This window comes from Lycorma delicatula, chromosome 4 (assembly GCF_047948215.1).
Source record: "Lycorma delicatula isolate Av1 chromosome 4, ASM4794821v1, whole genome shotgun sequence".
Taxonomy (NCBI): domain Eukaryota; kingdom Metazoa; phylum Arthropoda; class Insecta; order Hemiptera; family Fulgoridae; genus Lycorma; species Lycorma delicatula.
The window spans coordinates 168,368,701-168,388,796 of NC_134458.1; the positions used below are offsets into that span (position 1 = coordinate 168,368,701).

General features: G+C 28.5%; 1 long non-coding RNA gene across 1 annotated transcript in view; it reads left to right on the forward strand.

Moving 5' to 3' along the window:
- LOC142322967 (uncharacterized) overlaps positions 1-20,096 on the forward strand; it is a 53,934-nt gene that overhangs the window by 25,233 nt on the left and 8,605 nt on the right. The window contains exons 2-3 of the long non-coding RNA XR_012755979.1: positions 16,968-17,133; positions 18,028-18,158. This is a non-coding gene — a long non-coding RNA (uncharacterized LOC142322967). The remainder of the gene's footprint in view (positions 1-16,967; positions 17,134-18,027; positions 18,159-20,096) is intronic.

The following is a 20,096-nucleotide window of genomic DNA, read 5'->3' on the forward strand; positions in this document are numbered from 1 at the left end:
CCCATGTTAAAAAAAGATTTAGTTAAATATTTTTAGTGTAAGATATTGATTTTTTCTCTTTTCAAATCTTATGCGTTTATAAATAATCATATTGTAATACACTATTATAATAAAATATTTGGTACAGATTAATACCTTCTTACACTTAAAAAAAAAGAAAAAACCATGCTACGTAATGAAATTACACACCTAGTACAGAGAATTCATAATTCTTGCATATATCGAAAACTGTGATAACCCAAAAAATTATTAGATTTATTTTAATAGATCAAATTTGTCATAATTATTATGCCTATGTACATTTTCTTGTAAATTATAATGCCATCTCTTAAAACTCCCTTAAACATTCAAAATGAATTTTTAAATACAAAAATGGACTGTTAAATCTTTCTGGTATCAGTAAGTATGAATCGTGGATTTTATATTTAGAAAATTAAATTTGTTAACTTATCCTTGTGTTTATATTTATGAATATGCAATCTTTGCTAATAAAAATAATTGCTTATTCTTAAAAAAATAACAATATCCATCTTTACTAAACCACAGGATTTACAAAAAAGAGAAGCTTATAATGCTTCCGTTGTAATCTTTAATAATTTGCCAAACTATCTGAAAAATCTTTCCTTCAAAAGATTTCTTTACAAACTAATTTTACAAAAAGATTGTTCAAAAGAATTCCGATATATTTTGAAAGTATGAGATTTATTATTGTTTTTATTTTAAATAATTTTTATGTTTGTCTTTTTTTTTTTAACTCTTATTATTTTACAAAACATGTGCAAATATTTTTAATTATTTCTTTCTAATGTTGCTGTATTTATTATATAATAAATACATAGATAATCACAAAAATAAATTCATAGCTAATCACAATGCCAAATTTTGTTTTGTATATTACATCTTAATTCAGTTTTTATTATTTCCGTTCTACTACATTTATTATACTTTTTTCTCTATTTCTTTCTTTCTTCATTTTTGTTCATTTTTTAGGATGCTATTTCTGATAATTTTATGTATACATGAACGGATCAGGTTATAAGGGATATTTTCAGTTTGTTGAGGTATTTATAATTAAATATATATATATATTTTTTATGAGTTTTCCAGTTGATATAAAACAACAAATGTAAAAATCTCAATTCAGATATATGTGTATTTTAAAAATACAACAGGTATTAAGTATATAATTCATAATAAAAATTTTGTGGCTAAAATATCGAAAATAATCTAATAATTAAAAAAAAATAAATAAAAACAGTATTTTTCACTACCTCCATTTTGGATTAACAGGTTAAATATTAATATAAAGGAACAGTGAGTAATTAACTCATGGTCAAATAATGGGCAGGCAGGAGTAGGTTTCGTAATGAACAAGAAGATAGGGAGGAGAGTGGAGTATTTCAAGACGCATAGCGATAGAATCATACAACGATTGTTAACGTCTATATGCCTACAAGCGCCCATGATGATGATAAGGAGGTAGAGTGTGTATACGAAGAGATTGATGAAGCAATTAAACACGTAAAAGTAGATGAAAATTTAATAATAGTTGGAGATTGGAATGCAAGCATTGGAAAAGGCAAGGAAGGAAATATAGTGGGTGAATACGGGCTGGGCAAAAGGAATGAAAAAGGGGACCGACTTATAGAGTTTTGCACGAAGTATAATTTGGTAATTGCCAACACCCAATTTAAAAATCATAATAGAAGAATATACACTTGGAAAAAGCCAGGCGATACTGCAAGGCATCAAATAGATTATATCATGGTTAAGCAAAGATTTAGAAATCAACTCGTTGACTGCAAAACTTACCCTGGAGCAGACATTGATAGCGACCATAATTTGGTGATAATGAAATGTAGATTGGGGTTTAAAAACCTGAAGAAAAGGTCTCAGATGAATCGGTGGAATTTAGAGAAGCTTGAGGAAGAGGAAGTAAAGAAGATTTTTGAGGAGGACATCGCAAGAGATCTGAGTAAAAAAGGTAAGGTAGAAAATGTAGAAGAAGAATAGGAGAGTGTTAAAAAGGAAATTCTTAAATCAGCAGAAGAAAACTTAGGCAGAATAAAGAGAACTAGTAGAAAACCTTGGGTTTCAGACGATATATTGCAGCTGATGGATGAACGTAGAAAATATACAGATGCTAGTGATGAAAAAAGTAAAAGGAACTATCGGCAATTAAGAAATGCTATAAACAGGAAGTGCAAACTGGCGAAAGAAGAGTGGATTAAAGAAAAGTGTTCAGAAGTGGAAAGAGAAATGAACATTGGTAAAATAGACGGAGCATACAGGGAAGTTAAGGAAAATTTTGGGGTACATAAATTAAAATCTAATAATGTGTTAAACAAAGATGGTACACCAATATATAATACGAAAGGTAAAGTCGATAGATGGGTGGAATATATTGAAGAGTTATACGGAGGAAATGAATTAGAAAATGGTGTTATAGAGGAAGAAGAGGAAGTTGAGGAGGATGAAATGGGAGAAACAATACTGAGATCTGAATTTAAGAGAGCATTAAAAGATTTAAATGGCAGAAAGGCTCCTGGAATAGACAGATTACCTGTAGAATTACTGCGCAGTGCAGTTGAGGAAGTGATTGATAGATTATACAAACTGGTGTGTAATATTTATGAAAAAGGGGAATTTCCGTCAGACTTCAAAAAAAGTGTTATAGTCATGATACCAAAGAAAGCAGGGGCAGATAAATGTGAAGAATACAGAACAATTAGTTTAACTAGTCATGCATCAAAAATCTTAACTAGAATTCTATACAGAAGAATTGAGAGGAGAGTGGAGGAAGTGTTAGGAGAAGACCAATTTGGTTTCAGGAAAAGTATAGGGACAAGGGAAGCAATTTTAGGACTCAGATTAATAGTAGAAGGAAGATTAAAGAAAAACAAACCGACATACTTGGCGATTATAGACCTAGAAAAGGCATTCGATAACGTAGACTGGAAAAAATGTTCAGCATTTAAAAAAAATTAGGGTTCAAATACAGAGATAGAAGAACAATTGCTAACATGTACAGGAACCAAACAGCAACAGTAACAATTGAAGAACATAAGAAAGAAGCTGTAATAAGAAAGGGAGTTCGACAAGGATGTTCCCTATCTCCGTTACTTTTTAATCTTTACATGGAACTAGCAGTTAATGATGTTAAAGAACAGTTTAGATTCGGAGTAACAGTACAAGGTGAAATGATAAAGATGCTACGATTTGCTGATGATATAGTAATTCTAGCCGAAAGTAAAAAGGATTTAGAAGAAACAATGAACGGCATAGATGAAGTCCTACGCAAGAACTATCGCATGAAAATAAACAAGAAGAAAACAAAAGTAATGAAATGTACGAGAAATAACAAAGATGGACCACTGAATGTGAAAATAGGAGGAGAAAAGATTATGGAGGTAGTAGAATTTTGTTATTTGAGAAGTAGAATTGTTAAAGATGGACGAAGCAGGAGCGATATAAATTGCTGAATAGCACAAGCTAAATGAACCTTCAGTAAGAAATATAATTTGTTTACATCAAAAATTATATTAAATGTCAGGAAAAGATTTTTGAAAGTGTATGTTTGGAGTGTCACTTTTTATGGAAGTGAAACTTGGACGATCGGAGTATCTGAGAAGAAAAGATTAGAAGCTTTTCAAATGCGGTGCTATAGGAGAATGTTAAAAATCAGACGGGTGGATAAAGTGACAAATGAAGAGGTATTGCGGCAAATAGATGAAGAAAGAAGCATTTGGAAAAATATAGTTAAAAGAAGAGACAGACTTATAGGCCACATACTAAGGCATCCTGGAATAGTCGCTTTAATATTGGAAGGACAGGTAGAAGGGGAAAATTGTGTAGGCAGGCCACGTTTGGAATATGTAAAACAAATTGTTAGGGATGTAGGATGTAGAGGGTATACTGAAATGAAAAGACTAGCACTAGATACGGAATCTTGGAGAGCTGCATCAGACCAGTCAAATGACTGAAGACAAAAAAAAAAATAAAAAATAAAAGGAACAGTGTTCAATTATATTTGTATTTCTGATTTAATAAAGAGTAGAGAAGCTGAAATCCTTACTTATTATCACTTTTTAAAATTGTTTATGATTATGTGTTAAAAGACATTTTTTTACAATGTATGTTATTTTATTTTATTTTTTTTAACAACGGTAAATAGGGTTCTGATCCTTTAATTTCTAATTTTATAATTTAATAGCTTCTGCCAGTCAAACCATATAACTTAATATATAGTAAATAAGATGGTAAACTGCACTCTTACAATCCTGTAGTTCTGCAATGCCTTGAACGTCTCTTGAAATCAAATTCATTAAGATGGAAAGCGAAACATTAAACCAAGTTCAGTGAACTTGTTGCCTAGAGATAACTGAAGATGTAAATAATGCTTATTACACTTCACTCCATAACATTGATCATTTTTGTAGATAATAATGTAGTACAGGACGCCAAGGCTTTTTAAGGGGTTTAACTAAGTAAATGTCTATCCCCGTGGCAGAGTGGTGGCATATCTCTGCTTTTTACCCGAAGGTCCTGGGTTTCAATCTCATCCATGGCATGTTTCTTATACTACAAAAATTTCATTTCCAATTCTCATGCACAAGCTTCAAGCTTTGTAGTGAAATCAAGGAAAAGAAAAAAAATGTTTATACCATTTAAAAAAAAAAGAAATGGTTATTTTGTTATGTTATAGACATTTTTGACTATTCAAAAAAAAAATATTTGCGCTTTACAATTAAATTCACTTGTTTTAAGCGGTTGATGTCGTTGTTTTTATTATTGATTATTGGATTTATTTGGTCACATGCCAATAAATTATCCATGTATTGTCTGTCGGATACTTTTTTTTTTTTATTTATCGTTTGGTTAGATTGATTAGAAGTCGGAGATAGTCTGAATTTACTCAGTATATACCTCACCCACTAGGTTGGCTTTTTGTTTGACTCTGTACAGTAGAGTCTTTGGATAGTCAACAGCAACAAAAGTTCTTTGCTAAATTCCAATAAAGAATTGGTTGCTCTGCAGACTGCTAGAAGTTACCCAGCTTTACGGTGGCGTGGCTAAAAAAAGTAAGGGTGGCTGAGTAAATTTTCATGGGATTTGTTTAAGGAAAAAGGAACTACAGAATGAGGAAAGGGTAGGGAACTGGAAAGAGGAGAAAAATTATTTTTGTTGTACGAGGTGTGGTCCAAGTAAATAATGAGACTAGTGCTGTAAAATATTTTATTTTAAATTTATACATGTTTAGTTATTATCCTCTTCAATAGGCATCCCTCCTCTATCTCTACAACGCTCTATGTCAATTTTCCATTGTTTAAAACAGTGCTGTAAATCTTCTTCTTTGAGCGCTTTAATGATGCGTTCTGCTTTTTCTTTCACAGCTTCAGTGGTCTGAAATTTTGTTCCTTTTAATGCAGATTTGACTTTGAGGAACAGATAAAAGTCACATCGTGTCAGGTCAGGCAAATAAGGCGGATGGTCTAACACTGGATTGTTATACTTGGCTAGAAACGTCTTGACAGACAATACAGTGTGAGCCGGTGCGTTGTCCTGATGAAGAACCCGTGACTTATTTTTCCACAATTCGGGTTGTTATTGTCTTAATTTTTCACAGAGTTGAGCAAGGACCTTGAATAAAGACAAGAATAGTTAACCGACGATCAGATTACCAATTTTTTCAATATTTTTATCCGTTTTTGACGTGTAAGGGCGACCTGGATGAACATCATCTTCAATGTTTTCCTGGCCATCTTGGAAACACTTAAACTACTCAAAAATCAGCGCATGTGACAAATATTCATTGCCGTATACTGTTTTTTAATAGAAGATAAGTTTCAGTAGCGGTTTTTCCAAATTTCATATGAAATTTCATGACAATTCTTTCGTGTAATGAAACACTTATTATTCTTTCAGCAGTACAAAAAAAAAAACATTTTATCCAAATGAAGGCCACAGCCAGACTAATATGTCTACAGAAATTGGAGTGACAACAATCGAAAGAAAATGCTTCACACTACACAGCTGTCAGTCATGTGAATTTGGCGCATACACAGTTCTTTTGTAGCAGCATTAGTATTATTATTTAATAGCCTTATATTTTGGTTGTATTTATGAGTATTTTGAGATTATATAATATGATTTTTCTTCTTTACTCAATCGCAGTTTGTTGATTGGTCTTGCACACTCTCAAGTAAGTTATTAATACAGTGTGAATAGTACAACTTGGGATCTGTTGTGTACTTTATATTATTAAAAGAATCCTTGCAACAAAAAAATATTTACGTCATTAATCGTTAATTTGTTTTTTTGTATAATTTATTGTTGTCACACCATTTGAGCTGGTATTTAAGAAGAAAGCAAGTTTAGATTAGTAAATAAAAATAACTGACTGACACTTTCTCTTCTTTCTTGTTTATCTTTTACTGAAGGTAATTTCTATTTAGAATATGCCCAATAAAGCTATTTCCTTCTTCCATATTTTCATCAGATTTTCTGCTTCTCACATTTTTCTCAACTACTTCCGATTCCTATATCATTTACTTGGAGTATCATGTATACATTATACTATATGAAGGTGTTTACTAATTTTATTCCTTATAAATTTTAAATATTGTGGTAATTTTTTTTATTTGACAAGATTTTTTTATTAGTTTTTCATAGTTTGTAGTTTTGTGACGCTTCATCCACCAATCTTGCTTTTGTAATTTATCTCCATAATCGTATTTCAAAATTATCCAAGTACTTTTCTTCCTTCTTCTGACTGTTCACTCTATATAAAGCGTACTCTATTAGCTGCTACTACTACTTTTATCTGTTTAGCCTTCTGAACCGCCGTAAGTTATTACTTCAGTGGATGAATGCGGATGATATGTATGAATGCAAATGAAGTGTAGTCTAGTACAGTCTCAGGTCAACCATTACTGTGGCGTGTAATTAGTTGAAACCGGAATGCCAATTACCGGTGGATACACAGGTATCCACGATCTAGTATTCAAATCTGTATAAAAGTAGTTACTTTTATACGGTTCAAATCCTAGCCTTAGAACTCTCAACTTTGAAATCAGCTGATTTGCAATGATGAAGAGTTAACTGCTAGACAAACCCGATGAGTTCTATAAAGCTATACTACATAAAGCATACTCTATATAAAGCATTTGGAAAATCTGTCATCACATCAATTGGAATCCTTCTTGCTGTCAATTGTCCTTTTACTTTTTTATTTCTATGTAATTATTTTGTAATTACTTCATGTTTCTAGCTTTATTAGAAAAATATTTTAAGACAGGAAAGGGTTTGTTGTAATCATTTCTACAATGTTGGTTTTTTTTAAACGACGGGTGAGAATTAACATAGGATTGCCATGATAACTTGTATTGTATTCTTTGAAAGACACTGGCGATTGGTAAATCCGATGGACTCTATTACTGTTTTCCCAAGATATTTTCTTTGCTTTTTGACTTAAATTCTACATTTATTTTAATGTTTTAGTGAGTTATGCTAGTGAGCTTTAGTTAGTGTATGCTAGTGAGTTAGCGTGATTTAAAAAAAATTACTAATTTTTTGTGTAATAGTTTGTTTTACAACAATTACCGACCAATAAAATCTATTTACTCATTTTAATTAGTCAGAAACTGTTTATCTTCAGATTTTCTTATTGTTCCTTTTTTTATTCTTTTTTGCTGTTGGTGTTGTTTTTTTATAATTAAATATTATATATGTTCTTTATAATTAATATTTAGTTCTGTCTAAAAATGATGAACTCTACTTGTATACTATTTTTGAAGAATTTTATATTTATAGATTGACATTAATAAAACTTAATTATTAATATAACAACCTGTTTTTCATTAAAAAAAATATTTTTTTGTAAGTGAATTGGCTGGCTTTGGCTGTTCATATCTGTGAAATAGTAATTATTATTTATTTACTTACGTAAAAAAAAAAATTAAACTAAAAAAAGAATTAATGTAAAAACATTATGAAATCAAAAAAAAATTAAAAAAAGAAAAAGATATAAAGGTACAATGAAACTGACATGATGTATGCATAAAATAAATTTTTACTGAATTACTGTAAGATATTTTGAAATTTATTAGAATAACTATGTCTGATATAATACACATAATGAGCGCATATAAATTAGAATAATGATGGTTTTTGCCATCTCTCAGTGATACCAATATGAATCACCGTTGTAATCTGTGAATCCATTTGCTTATCGGTTGAATTATGTTTCCAAATGTAGCAAGTTTATAACTAATGGGATGAAGAGCATCATTTAATATTGTTAAAGTTACCTTGATTAGTATTTGTTAAATAATAGTTGTTATAGTAATTTTATCTGTTAACACAGGATGTATTTATTGATATGTTTACTGAGATTAGATTGATTATTTTTATGGTATATTTTTTTAATAATATATATATATATATATATATTTTTTTTTTGCAAGTAACATGCTTAACTCAGTTGTCAAGTTATACTGTGACTATTACAATACAATAAATAAAGGTGACATGATCAGCCGCATCCGGCTTAACTTATCTGGTTTCATATTATCAGGGCGATTTAAAAACACCTATATTACAAAGTAGTGCTTCTGTTAATATGAATCCTGATAAAGTAACTGTAAATAACACATGCTTTACTATTTTATTTTTTGTTACTAAGCGGTTATTGTTTTCTAATTAACGTGTATGTATTTTTTTATTTTTTTATTTATGAAAAGGTTTCAGTTCTTCTGAATGTTTGAAATCTGTTCGTGGAACACGAGGTAAACTGATTTAATAAGTATACCTGTGATGTTTAGTAGTGTAGTAAATGGTTTTCAGATTAATTTTAGTTTCTTTTACATTTGAACTCATTTGATCGGTCGTTCCTTCTGTTTAAAATGTATTAATGTAACGTAAGAATTATAAGATGATTGATTGTAGAATTGTAAATGTTTTTTTAAGATTGATTGAAGCTGTGCATACTGTGTGCCACAAAAATGATGCTATGTTCTAACAATTGTATATTTGTTAAAAAAAATTAAAGTAATTATTTGAAAGAATGAAAATGCTGATGGTATCTAATTATTTCTTTGCAAAACAAAAATCGGTCGAGTTAACATTTAAATAGTTTTGTAAACTTATTTGTTTATACCAGGAGTTTCAATACGATTAAATTATAAGAAATATTTTTTTATGCGTGCGTGTTTTGGAATCTTTTAAGCGACAATAATTTCATTATATTATTTTATATTATAATTAAAATGCTTTGGATGCTTGTAATAGAGTATTGAAGGAAATAAATAAATAACATATCTAAAAAGGTGATTGATTTGTTTTACTGAAAGTACAGCCTTAACTAGTTCAGGTACATAAATTACTTAACGATCCTACTACTGATTTATTATTATCCATCAGTAATTGTTACTGGGTGTCGATCTTAGTTGATATATAAATAAATAAAATGTACCCTAGAATAAATGTATGTCTATTTTTCTTTAATCGGCAATAATTAAACATTAGTAACCCATTACTTAACCTAGGATATTAAACGTAAGTTATTTAATATGTTTTGTGCAAAAGTAATGTAGGTTTGGTAGTAGTTTAATTTTTATTGTATTATTTTTTTTTAAAGAAAGATATCGTAGTTGAACAGTAGCTTCATATTTTGTGAAACACATTTAGCTAAAAAAAAAAAATATATATGTATAAATTAATATAAGGAAACTTTTATCCTTGTGGCTGGATGCAGTAAAGAATTTTCAGAGGGGGATTTGAAAATTATAATTAACCACACCTGTGAGATAGATTGAAAACAATAATAATTTTAGATTCCTAGACACTGGTTCTTGTTTTATCTGTTAGATTGAATTAGAAATAATTTCTAGCCGTTTGAAAATTATTATAATTGCATTAAATTGGTGTTTTTTTGTTAATTATTTTTCAAGATGTTTTTAATTCATCATGTGTTAATAATTAATCACGTAAAAAAAAAATAAAAACCCTTTTTTTATTATAATTTTATTTAAATATATTTAAATAAGTCATTTTATTGCAATATAAGGGTTGAAGATTAGTAAGACTACAAGTGCTGCTCGAGCATTACGTGTGAGTACTAACATAAAATATTTATTAATGTATAAAATGTTGTTAGTTAATTTTGATGTGCTGCTTGATGTTTATTTTTTTTAATTTATATAAATTTTTTCATTCGTATATATATATATATATATTTTTTATTATAGACTCATTTGTTTTATGTATATACAATTTTTTTTTTATCAGTCATGTTACATTGTATGTACATTCATATGTTTGTTATAGGTTAGATACATATAGTTTATATAAATTTTATATATATATATATAATATTTTTATATTTATTTAAAGCTATTTGTATTGTTTCATCATTGTTTGTTGTTAATTTTATAATGTTCATGTCAGCTTAGATGTTAGAACCTATTTCCTGTTAGAATTTACATATAGTTACAACGCATGGCTGACTTAATTCGAGCTATTTCTTTATTTAAAAAAACATTTATTTTTTATTTAATACTCTGTAAAATGTTCTGGTAATCTTTATGATAATCGGTACCATTTGTAAATTTGTGTACACCATACTGCCAATTAATTTATCTCCTAAAATTTATATTATTTATTGTAAAATATAAATTAGATATGCTAACCGAATGTAATATGCAAAAATTTAAAAATACCGCCCGTTTTTTTCGGCAGTTAAAGCTAATGGATCTCTCTTGCATGGTATCTATTTGAATTTATAATAATATTGTTATGCCCGCACTTCTTTGTGTGTAACCTGTTTGAAATATAAATAATTTCAAGTTAGATATCAGGCAAAAGATTTACTGATTATCAGATTGAATAATTTCAAGTTAGATATCACGCAAAAGATTTACTGATTATCAGATTGACAAAACTAGCGGAGGCCTATGCAAAAAATAAGCTGTAAAATATGTATTAATTAACAATACTCATTAATTATCTATTATTGATATGTATCGATAAGCTATTGAGTTTTTCCAATTATCTTAACATGTCAAAGTATAAAAATAAAAATGTTGTTGGGAGCTGGAACAAGTACCAATATTTCTGATGGTAGCGTTAGAAAAAAATTGGTTATATGTGTCAAAAATTATATTAATTTGTATTAGTTACACATTTAAAGTGAAATTGTACTTCATTATTTACCTGCTTGAAGAATTTTTGTCAAATGGAAAACAGATGTTCATTCCTGTCCCTTTATTTTTAATGGCTATGTTACCGAAAGTTTAGACTAAGATAATATTGATAAACTGTAATTTTGTAGCGATCGATATTTTATAGATATTATTGTTGTAACTAAGAGTGGTGTGTCAAAACATCCTTATATACAAATCACTTATTTAGTCTCTATAATATTTCTTTTTTTTAAAATTTGTTTTTGTTTTGAAGTTTGATATTTGATTGTGTCTTGTTTTCAACCTGTCGTTGTTAGTATTATTAATTAAACTCTCAGCAAAAGGTTTGGATTACCTGTTTTGGAAATGTCATGTCAGTATCTTGTAAGCACAGTTAAATTTGGATGATGTGTTTTGAAGAAGCAGTATTTACTTAATTGTCTTTATAAAAGATCGGTTTTTAATTACTTAAATTTATCAGAATATTTTATAAACTTATCCTGAAGAAATAAAAGTCTAAAGTTAGTTAAAATGCCTATTTTTTTGTATATGTAAAGTCTAAATAAAATTACAGAACACAAAAAAATTTACTACAAGTTAAAACAAATTAAAAACTAGATACTTTTTGCGATTGATTATTACAGGTTTTAAGGAAGTTGAACTGTCAATAATAATGCGGAAAGTAATAACATTTAATGAATTATTTAAGACATTAATGAGATAAAACTCTTTAAAGAAAACCTTTGTCTTTTGTGATAAATATTTTAATTAAAAAAAAAAATGTTTTAATTTGACTAAGATTACATATCTTTTGATTTTGTTAATTTTTCTAGATTTATAGTAAACATGCCCTAAACATAGCAAAATTCATAGATATGTGGATGTATTCATAAGTAATTAATTTGAAAGTGTTTTGTAATTATTTGAAATGTTTAAGCTATGGTATTTTTACAACACGACAATCTATCAGTACAGTTGTGAGCTAATAATTAAAAAAATCGAAATTAATAAATATACCAAAAATGCTTGTTTTCAGACTACATTCTGAAATGTGAAGTTATTAATTTGTTGTATGCCTTTTTAGAACTCAATTTTTAGTCGTAATTTTTTATATTTGTTGTTACTGGGAGATCAATGATGGAATGTTTATTATCGTCTTGAGTCGATCTTGTGTATTTGTTTATTCTTTTTAATTCCATTACTGTGTAGAATAGACCTTCTACCTTAATAATTTTTTCATTAGATTTAAATAGATTTTAATTCATATTCAACATTAGTGTTATTATGAATGCCTTAGCATGCTAAATATATATAATTTTCTTTTTGAATGCAGTGGTTTAGTGTTATATATTTTATACCATCTGTTTATTTCTTAAATTGATTTTTCTACTGCTTTTTTCATTTTTAAATTTAATCTTTTAAAAATATTTTTAAATGTTCAATTCAAATCTGTTAATTTTATTATTGTTGTCCAGACTTTTAAATAATACAAACTGCACAGATCAATAATATGAAATTTGTAGGTAAAAGTAATGTGTGGAATTATACTCGGTCTGAACATTAAAACATAGTTTGCATTATTGAAAAGTGAATGAAAGATTTTTCTAAAAATGAATCAGAAAATTCTACAAAAAATTTCATTACTGTACTTGGAACCAGATTATAAGAAATTTAAATGTATTATATTAATACATGTTTTATAATGTAAATAAATGTTTGATAATGTAAATAAAAGTTAGGACTTTATGGTCAATTTTGAGGTTCACTAAAGTATATCAATTGAATTCATGCTGGCTTCTTACTTTTATTTTATTTATTTTTTGTTAACTTTGGAATTTTGTTTCTTCTTATCAGATGTAAATTTTGTGGCCAAATTTTGTTAAAAATATTATTGCATATTTTAAAGAAGTTTGGTTATTTTATTATACATAGTTTTCCTGCCTTTTATCAACATATTCCAATGTTTTATAGATGTCCTAATGTAGCTTTAATTTTGTATATGTTTCTTTCTAAAGCTTTGGCAAGCTTTTGGTTCTTCAGTGATTGAATTTGGTGAAATGTGTGCACTGTTTATCCGATCTGCTGTAACAACTTTTTAATGTGTTCCATATTATAAAACAGTGAGATAGATAATGATTGCAGATCAAATCCAGTAGCAGAAGTATCTAATTAAATTTCACTAGCAAGCAGATGTTCCATCTTATTGCTGGTGGCCGTTGCAGTTCTTATCATTTCAGAACTGGAAGATCCTGTTTTCCTGGATTGCTTAATTATCAATCAAGAAATGGACAATTGGCCCCTCAACAGACCTGTTTTAGTTAAATTATTTACGTACGTTGTACTTGATCAATGTATGCTTTTTTCTGTTATCTATATTGCGGTTGGAACTGCTTTAATATAAACACAGCTTCAACAAAGAATCATGGGAATTATTCACAACTGCACTTTTTCCATTCTTCCACCATCTTCGTATGGTTAATCCTTACCAACATCACAGACGCCCATCCTTTTGGTTTGCAATGTAGTTCCTATGTGTTATCTGAGGAAGAATAAACACCCTCCAGCATGCTGCAGGAACTGATTGCACGTAAACACTGTATGTTCTGCATTGTTCTTTTCCCGACAATAGTCACACTTCGCAGAGGGTCTCTATGACCCATACCATAATTGGATCAACCTCACTGTTAAGCCTCATTTCACTATTCTTGCAGTCCAGCCATGTCTAGAGGTCTGGGATCAGCCTGTGGGTCCATCTATATAATTAGGTAAGCCTAATTATTAAAAATGTTAACTTCTGTAAGTCTCCCTTCGATTAGTAACCAGGTGTTTACCTTGAGAAATACATTCAAATGTGTGTTTGCATTTTGACTGTAGCAGATCAGAACGGTTTTTACACAAATCTGAAAATTTTACATTATCTGGTTAATAAATATGCCGCAATGTGTTTACCGTTCCTTTAATAACAAAGAAACTAAAAACCAACAGGTCCAGGCTGTCTCATTATACCTGTATTCATATTCAATTCAGTTTTATGTAACTTTTTGAACTACACAACTCTCAGCAATTTATTGGAAGTTTTTGTACCCCTTATTAATGATGAAATATTTTGGGTGTGTATTTTTTTGGGCAATTTTCTAATAGGTTGTTTTACAAACAATTAAAACCCATGATTTTTTTTCAATTATACACATGCAATAAGGTGTTAACATCATTCTACACTTTTCAAGAAAATAGCCATTAATGTGTCTTTCTTTTTCCTGTTTAGCCTCCGGTAATTACCGTTCAGATAATACTTAAGAGGATGATAAGTATGAGTGTAAATGAAGTGTAGTCTTGTACATTCTCAGTTCGACCATACCTGAGATGTGTGGTTAATTGAAACCCAACCACCAAAGAACACCGGTATCCACGATCTAGTATTCAAGTCCGTGTAAAAATAGCTGGCTTTACTAGGACTTGAACACTGGAACTCTCGACTTCCAAATCAGCTGATTTGGGAAGACGCGTTCACAACTAGACCAACCCAGTGGGTTAACATATATCATCTGGTTTCAGTTATGATGTTTTGTTTACTGATGTGGGCACAATAAAGAAACTGAAATAAATTCTTTTATTGAACCTTGGAATTTGTTAGTTGTAATAAAACCTCTATATTTACCATGGTCTAAAGAAGAATATGCTTACACGTTAGTTGGAATTACCAACAGTATTAGAAAAATGTTTTGATAAGTGCTTTCTTAAATTTTGATTACGTTAATGCATGCTTTTTATGTAATATTTTTTAAATTTTTTACAGGTGTATAGCCTTGTAAAACTAATCTAAATGTTCGAATGACAAATAAAATAATGCTAACTATATGTATTTAGGAAATAGAGAATATTTTGCAATGAAAAAACGTAATACTTTACGGAAAAGTTCAAAGTTTAAATTTTGATCAGGCTTGACATTCTTCTCCCACTGTAAAATTTGTCATATAAAATTCATTAACTGTAACCAACAGAATTTGCTCAGTAAATAAATAAATAATGAAAATCCAGAGATAATATTCATCTATTAAAAAATTAATACATATTATTGATTAGAGACATTGTGTATAAGCATTATTTTTTTGATTGAAATAGAACAATCGTTTTTGTTTTACATTATCTGTCTCAATCTTTATTATGGGCATGTTGCATGTAAAACATTTTGAGATGTATGAGGCACTTAGCTGCTTTCTTTGAGAGTGATGATGTTCATTATACAGGTAATTCTTGTTATGAATTTAGTCAAGGTATTAATTTATAGGACTAAATATCATCTGTATTTCAGTGGGCTTGGCATATCTATATGCAACAATATATTTAGTTCAGCAAAGAAGTAACTTTTAGGCCTATACTAACATTATTTTTTTATTAAATTTTTAACAAACTTAATTGGCAGTGGTATATTTTAAAATAAAAATATTGTAGTTAAACAACTAGGTTATGGTGAACCCTTAAATGTTTTCAACCCAATTCAAATGAAAATCCGTCCAAATGTAGAACGAGAGAAGGTGAAAGTTGAGGGTCCAGGTGTTTCTGGTTAAAGAGTTCCGGCATTAATACCAGCTGAATTTACAATTTATACAACTCAAGCTGGATATGGAGATCTTGAAGTGCAAGTTCTGGTAATTGTTCTTGAATTTGTTTTAAAAGATATTAAGTTTAGCTAATCTTTATAAAAAATGTTCAATAAGTGAAATTTGACCACATATTAAGTTTACTGATACTTTATATTAAAAGAATATTAAAAGAAGGATTTTTAAAGTAGTTTCAATGTAATGAAATGAAATTAAAAGGTAATCCATTTTTACATGTTTTGAATATTGTAATTTTGATTTTTATGTTTGAATAAAAGTAAAAGAAAACAGTATTTTACCACAAATTTTTATTTAGTATAAAACCTTTAATTGTGTAGTTTAAGCCATTAATTTCTGATTATGTAGAGAATATTTAAAGGTAGTAGGGAATACTGCATGCATTCAAACAGCCAAATAAACTAGTGTTTATGTCTAATAAATACAGTAAAAATAAACACAGTATCATCTTGCTACATAAATGCGAGATGAATTTGATATTTTTGTTATTGTAGTATCATCTGGAATTTGTAACACATCTGGAATTGTACTTTTTATTGTGTTGATACAGTGTATGCTACTACTAAAACTCAAACCTTGTGAGCCAAGTCTTTAAAAACATAACTAATATTAATGAATTATAACAGACAGCAATCTAGATGAGTCTGTATTCCAGAGAACTTCATATTTTATTGATTGAGCAAATTTTTTTTCAAAGAAGTCTGTGTTTTAGTACTTCACAAATTTCTTTTAGTTTAATGTTTGTTTTTCCAAAGTTATTTTATTTTTGAATTCTGAATGATATTTTATCTTTACGAAAATAAAAGTGAAGTATTTATTCTTTTAATTGAGGTGTTAGAGCTCTGTCTCCTTTATTGTAATGGGTAACAAGGACTTAGATCTTGTATTCTAACCTTCCTACTTCCATCAGCCCAATTTCCTTGAACAAATTTCTAGCTTATGTAAAAAATCATGATCTGAGGTTTTATGGCAAATTATTAAATTTTTGATAAGTCATGTTTATTTCATGTATAGTAGTACAGTTTCAGTTTATGTTGATGAAATGAGGATTTCTAAATCGAATAATAATTCTGAAAAGTTGTCATATCTTTTTTTTTTTTAAAGCAACTATAATTTGTGTTTAAGCAGAAGTAATTCTTAAAATAATAATGTTTGCTATTTATTACAGGGACCAGATGGATATCCACGTAAAGTAAGTTGTTGAAAGTGAAGATGGAAAATTTACAACAAGATATGTTCCAGATGATTGTGGGCGTTATCAGGTGACAGTAAAATATGGTGGAGAAGAGATTCCACAATCACCAGTGCAAGTCCAAGCTTTTACCACAGGCAGTGTATGTACTTTTATTAAACAACTTCTGTTTGGTATTTTTAGAAGATTGTTGGTTATTACAGTTACTATCTATTATATTTTAGCACCTTTTCAAATGGAAAACAGATGTATTGTTGCTGTTGTCAATTTAAATAGAGTAAAGCAAGTGAAGATACAGATTTTCTGTTACAATGCAGGTGTGAGGGAGACATAATGCTATGTAATTTGAAAAAGTGTTATTAACAACTTTAATAATTAAAAAAATATATAAAGCTTCATCATGCTGTTTAGGTAATTACAACTTGTTTGTTTGTTAGTTATTATAGCCAATGATTGTAATCTGTTCATTGGATCAAAAATGTGTTAAAAAATGACTAAAATGTGATTTTTTTAAAAAAATACTTAATTTACTTTATCTGTTTTAAAATCCTTTTTCTTAATGTAAACAGTTTTTTGTCTTCTCTGAAACTTATTAATATGATTCTATCATTATTTTAAAATGATGATGTAACATTACTTTTACTATTTTAGCTTCATTGGTTTTGTTTTCTTTGTTTGTTTTCTATTGGAATATTAAGTGATCTGGTTTGTGGATTAGGGTTGTTTATTTAGGCTTTAGGAAGTAATACTAGCTGTCACATTAATACAACTGATCTGTTAAAGTGATCAAAGATGATCAATCTAATTAGAAATAGCTACCAGTGTGCTGATCAAATGTATAAAAGCAATATTCCTTTACATAATTTGAGAACTTAATTTTTTTTGCAAAGGGATAAAAGGAATAGTAATTAATTATTTTTATTGAAATGATGTTCACAAATTAGATGAATTTTATATATATAAAAAAAAAATTAAGTATATTAATGTTGGACATTTCATTTTATATATTTTTTAAGTGAATATTTTTCTATTGTAGGCAGAAAAATGTAAAATAACAGAAGGTATTCAGAAGACAGTTGTGAGTGGAGAAGAGTATTGCATAACAGTTAATGCTAAGAATGCTGGTAGAGGGAACGTAACATGCAGAATACGTTCAACATCAGGAAGGTAAGTTCAATTTTATTATTTACTACACCGGTGAAATAATAAATAAAACTATAATAATTTTTTGTTATTAAATTTTGATTCGCTGATAAAATGTTTTATTAGGCTGGCGAATAAAATAATAATGATAATGATTTAACAGTGTTCCTGTCCCAGAGGTTAGTTTGGTTATAATCTTCCAAACTTTAATTTTAAACTGTTTACAGAATTATATTTAAATTAGTGTTTTGAATTAATTTTTTTTTTTGGTTGGGGAAAATGCTCAGCCTATGTTTATTGAAAAGTTAATGTAGTTATATCTGAATATTGAAATCAGAAAATCAACAGTATGGACTGTACTACGTTTGAGGCCAATATTCTTTGCATTGAATTATCTAGACAACTTATTTATCTGAATATAATGTATCTTTCTTATTTTTTTTAAAATGTGGTGTAAAGATTTTTTCAGCTGTCTAAAAATAACTGTGTAGTCATAGTTGTGTTTTAACTCTATATTAAAAAAAGAGATAGATCATTAAATGTAAAATTCAAAATCATGTTTTTAAGAGTCGAGTAAAAGTAAGATTGATTATGGAGAAAATATTTCTGATCTTGTTTTATCATCACCACATAAATTCACTGTGTTAAAATTAAGTACAAGAACAAATTGTAACTACAAACAACACAATCTGTTAATATTCTTGGCTAGTGTTTTAATACGATTAAATTTATTTTAACTAGAAGGTTTCTTACCAGTAACCGCATTTTGAAATCATTTAAGTGGAATTTTAACTGTTCTCTAATTGAATTTTTTCCTTGAAGACATGTGATATATATATCTTGTATATGCAATATCAAAAATATATTAATTAACAAGTCCAAAAATAGATTCAATTTTTAAACTTTTTTTATAATGCAATATTGAGAAAAATCATATTTCTTCAATTAAAGTAAAGTTGTTAATTTCAACAGTAACACTGCCTTATTTGGAGTAATATGTTGACTGCTGGCCGAAATTTGTAAAAGTTGTCCTGAAGATGATTTTATTTTTACTTTTTTTTTTGTTTTTGAGGTAAAATATTGCTTCCTGCTTTCTGATAGTACTACAATCTACTTCTTCGTAAATAAAATCATTCCAGATGTAAAAACATCTGAAAAAATAAGATAGTCAGAACATGGTGCTTGGTCCACCTCGTGTACTGACTTGACAACTTGTTATGTACAATATCCAATATTTAATGAGCAGTAAATATTTTAATTTAACTACTTCATTTACCTAACGATTCTTTGGATAATAATTTACTGTTATTACCATTGTAGTAGTGTTATTATAACTGGCTGAATATGCTGTCCTCAAAATGTCAGTTTTGAAAAAAAAACAATTTTTGTGGTAATCGTGTAATATTTAATTCCTCATCTAGCACTAATTATTCTTTCATCTAATTTTTTTGTTATTCTCACATCTAGTGCACTAAAAAAGCAAACAAAAGAGTAGCTTTTTATTTTGTTTTAATAGATTCACATTATATTACATTCTCTGATATAATACGTGTCCTGGAGGGTAGATAGTTTCTAATGTGGAACAAAAACAACTGTACTGTTGATTAAAGTAGGTTAGATTGAGGCATGTTTACAAGTGTGGAATTGACTAAACGGGTAGTTTTCCCTAGTAATAAAACATACTAGAGCTGACTAAATGCTGTGTATATTCTATAGCCAACATGCTAAGTTAGATAATATTGGCTCTACTAATTTTAATTATTTTGTGGAATGTCAGAAAGTACTTTCTTGTACAGCTCGTTTGTTGGTTGTACTATCTGTGTTAACATTTGTGTAAGTACTGACTGTGACTCCCACATTTTTTGTTAGATTTTTTTTTTATATCATTTTTGGGAGTTGATCATCTTTAATCATTAGAAAATGAAAATTATGAGAAGCGATGTATCATTTTTTTTAAGTTCA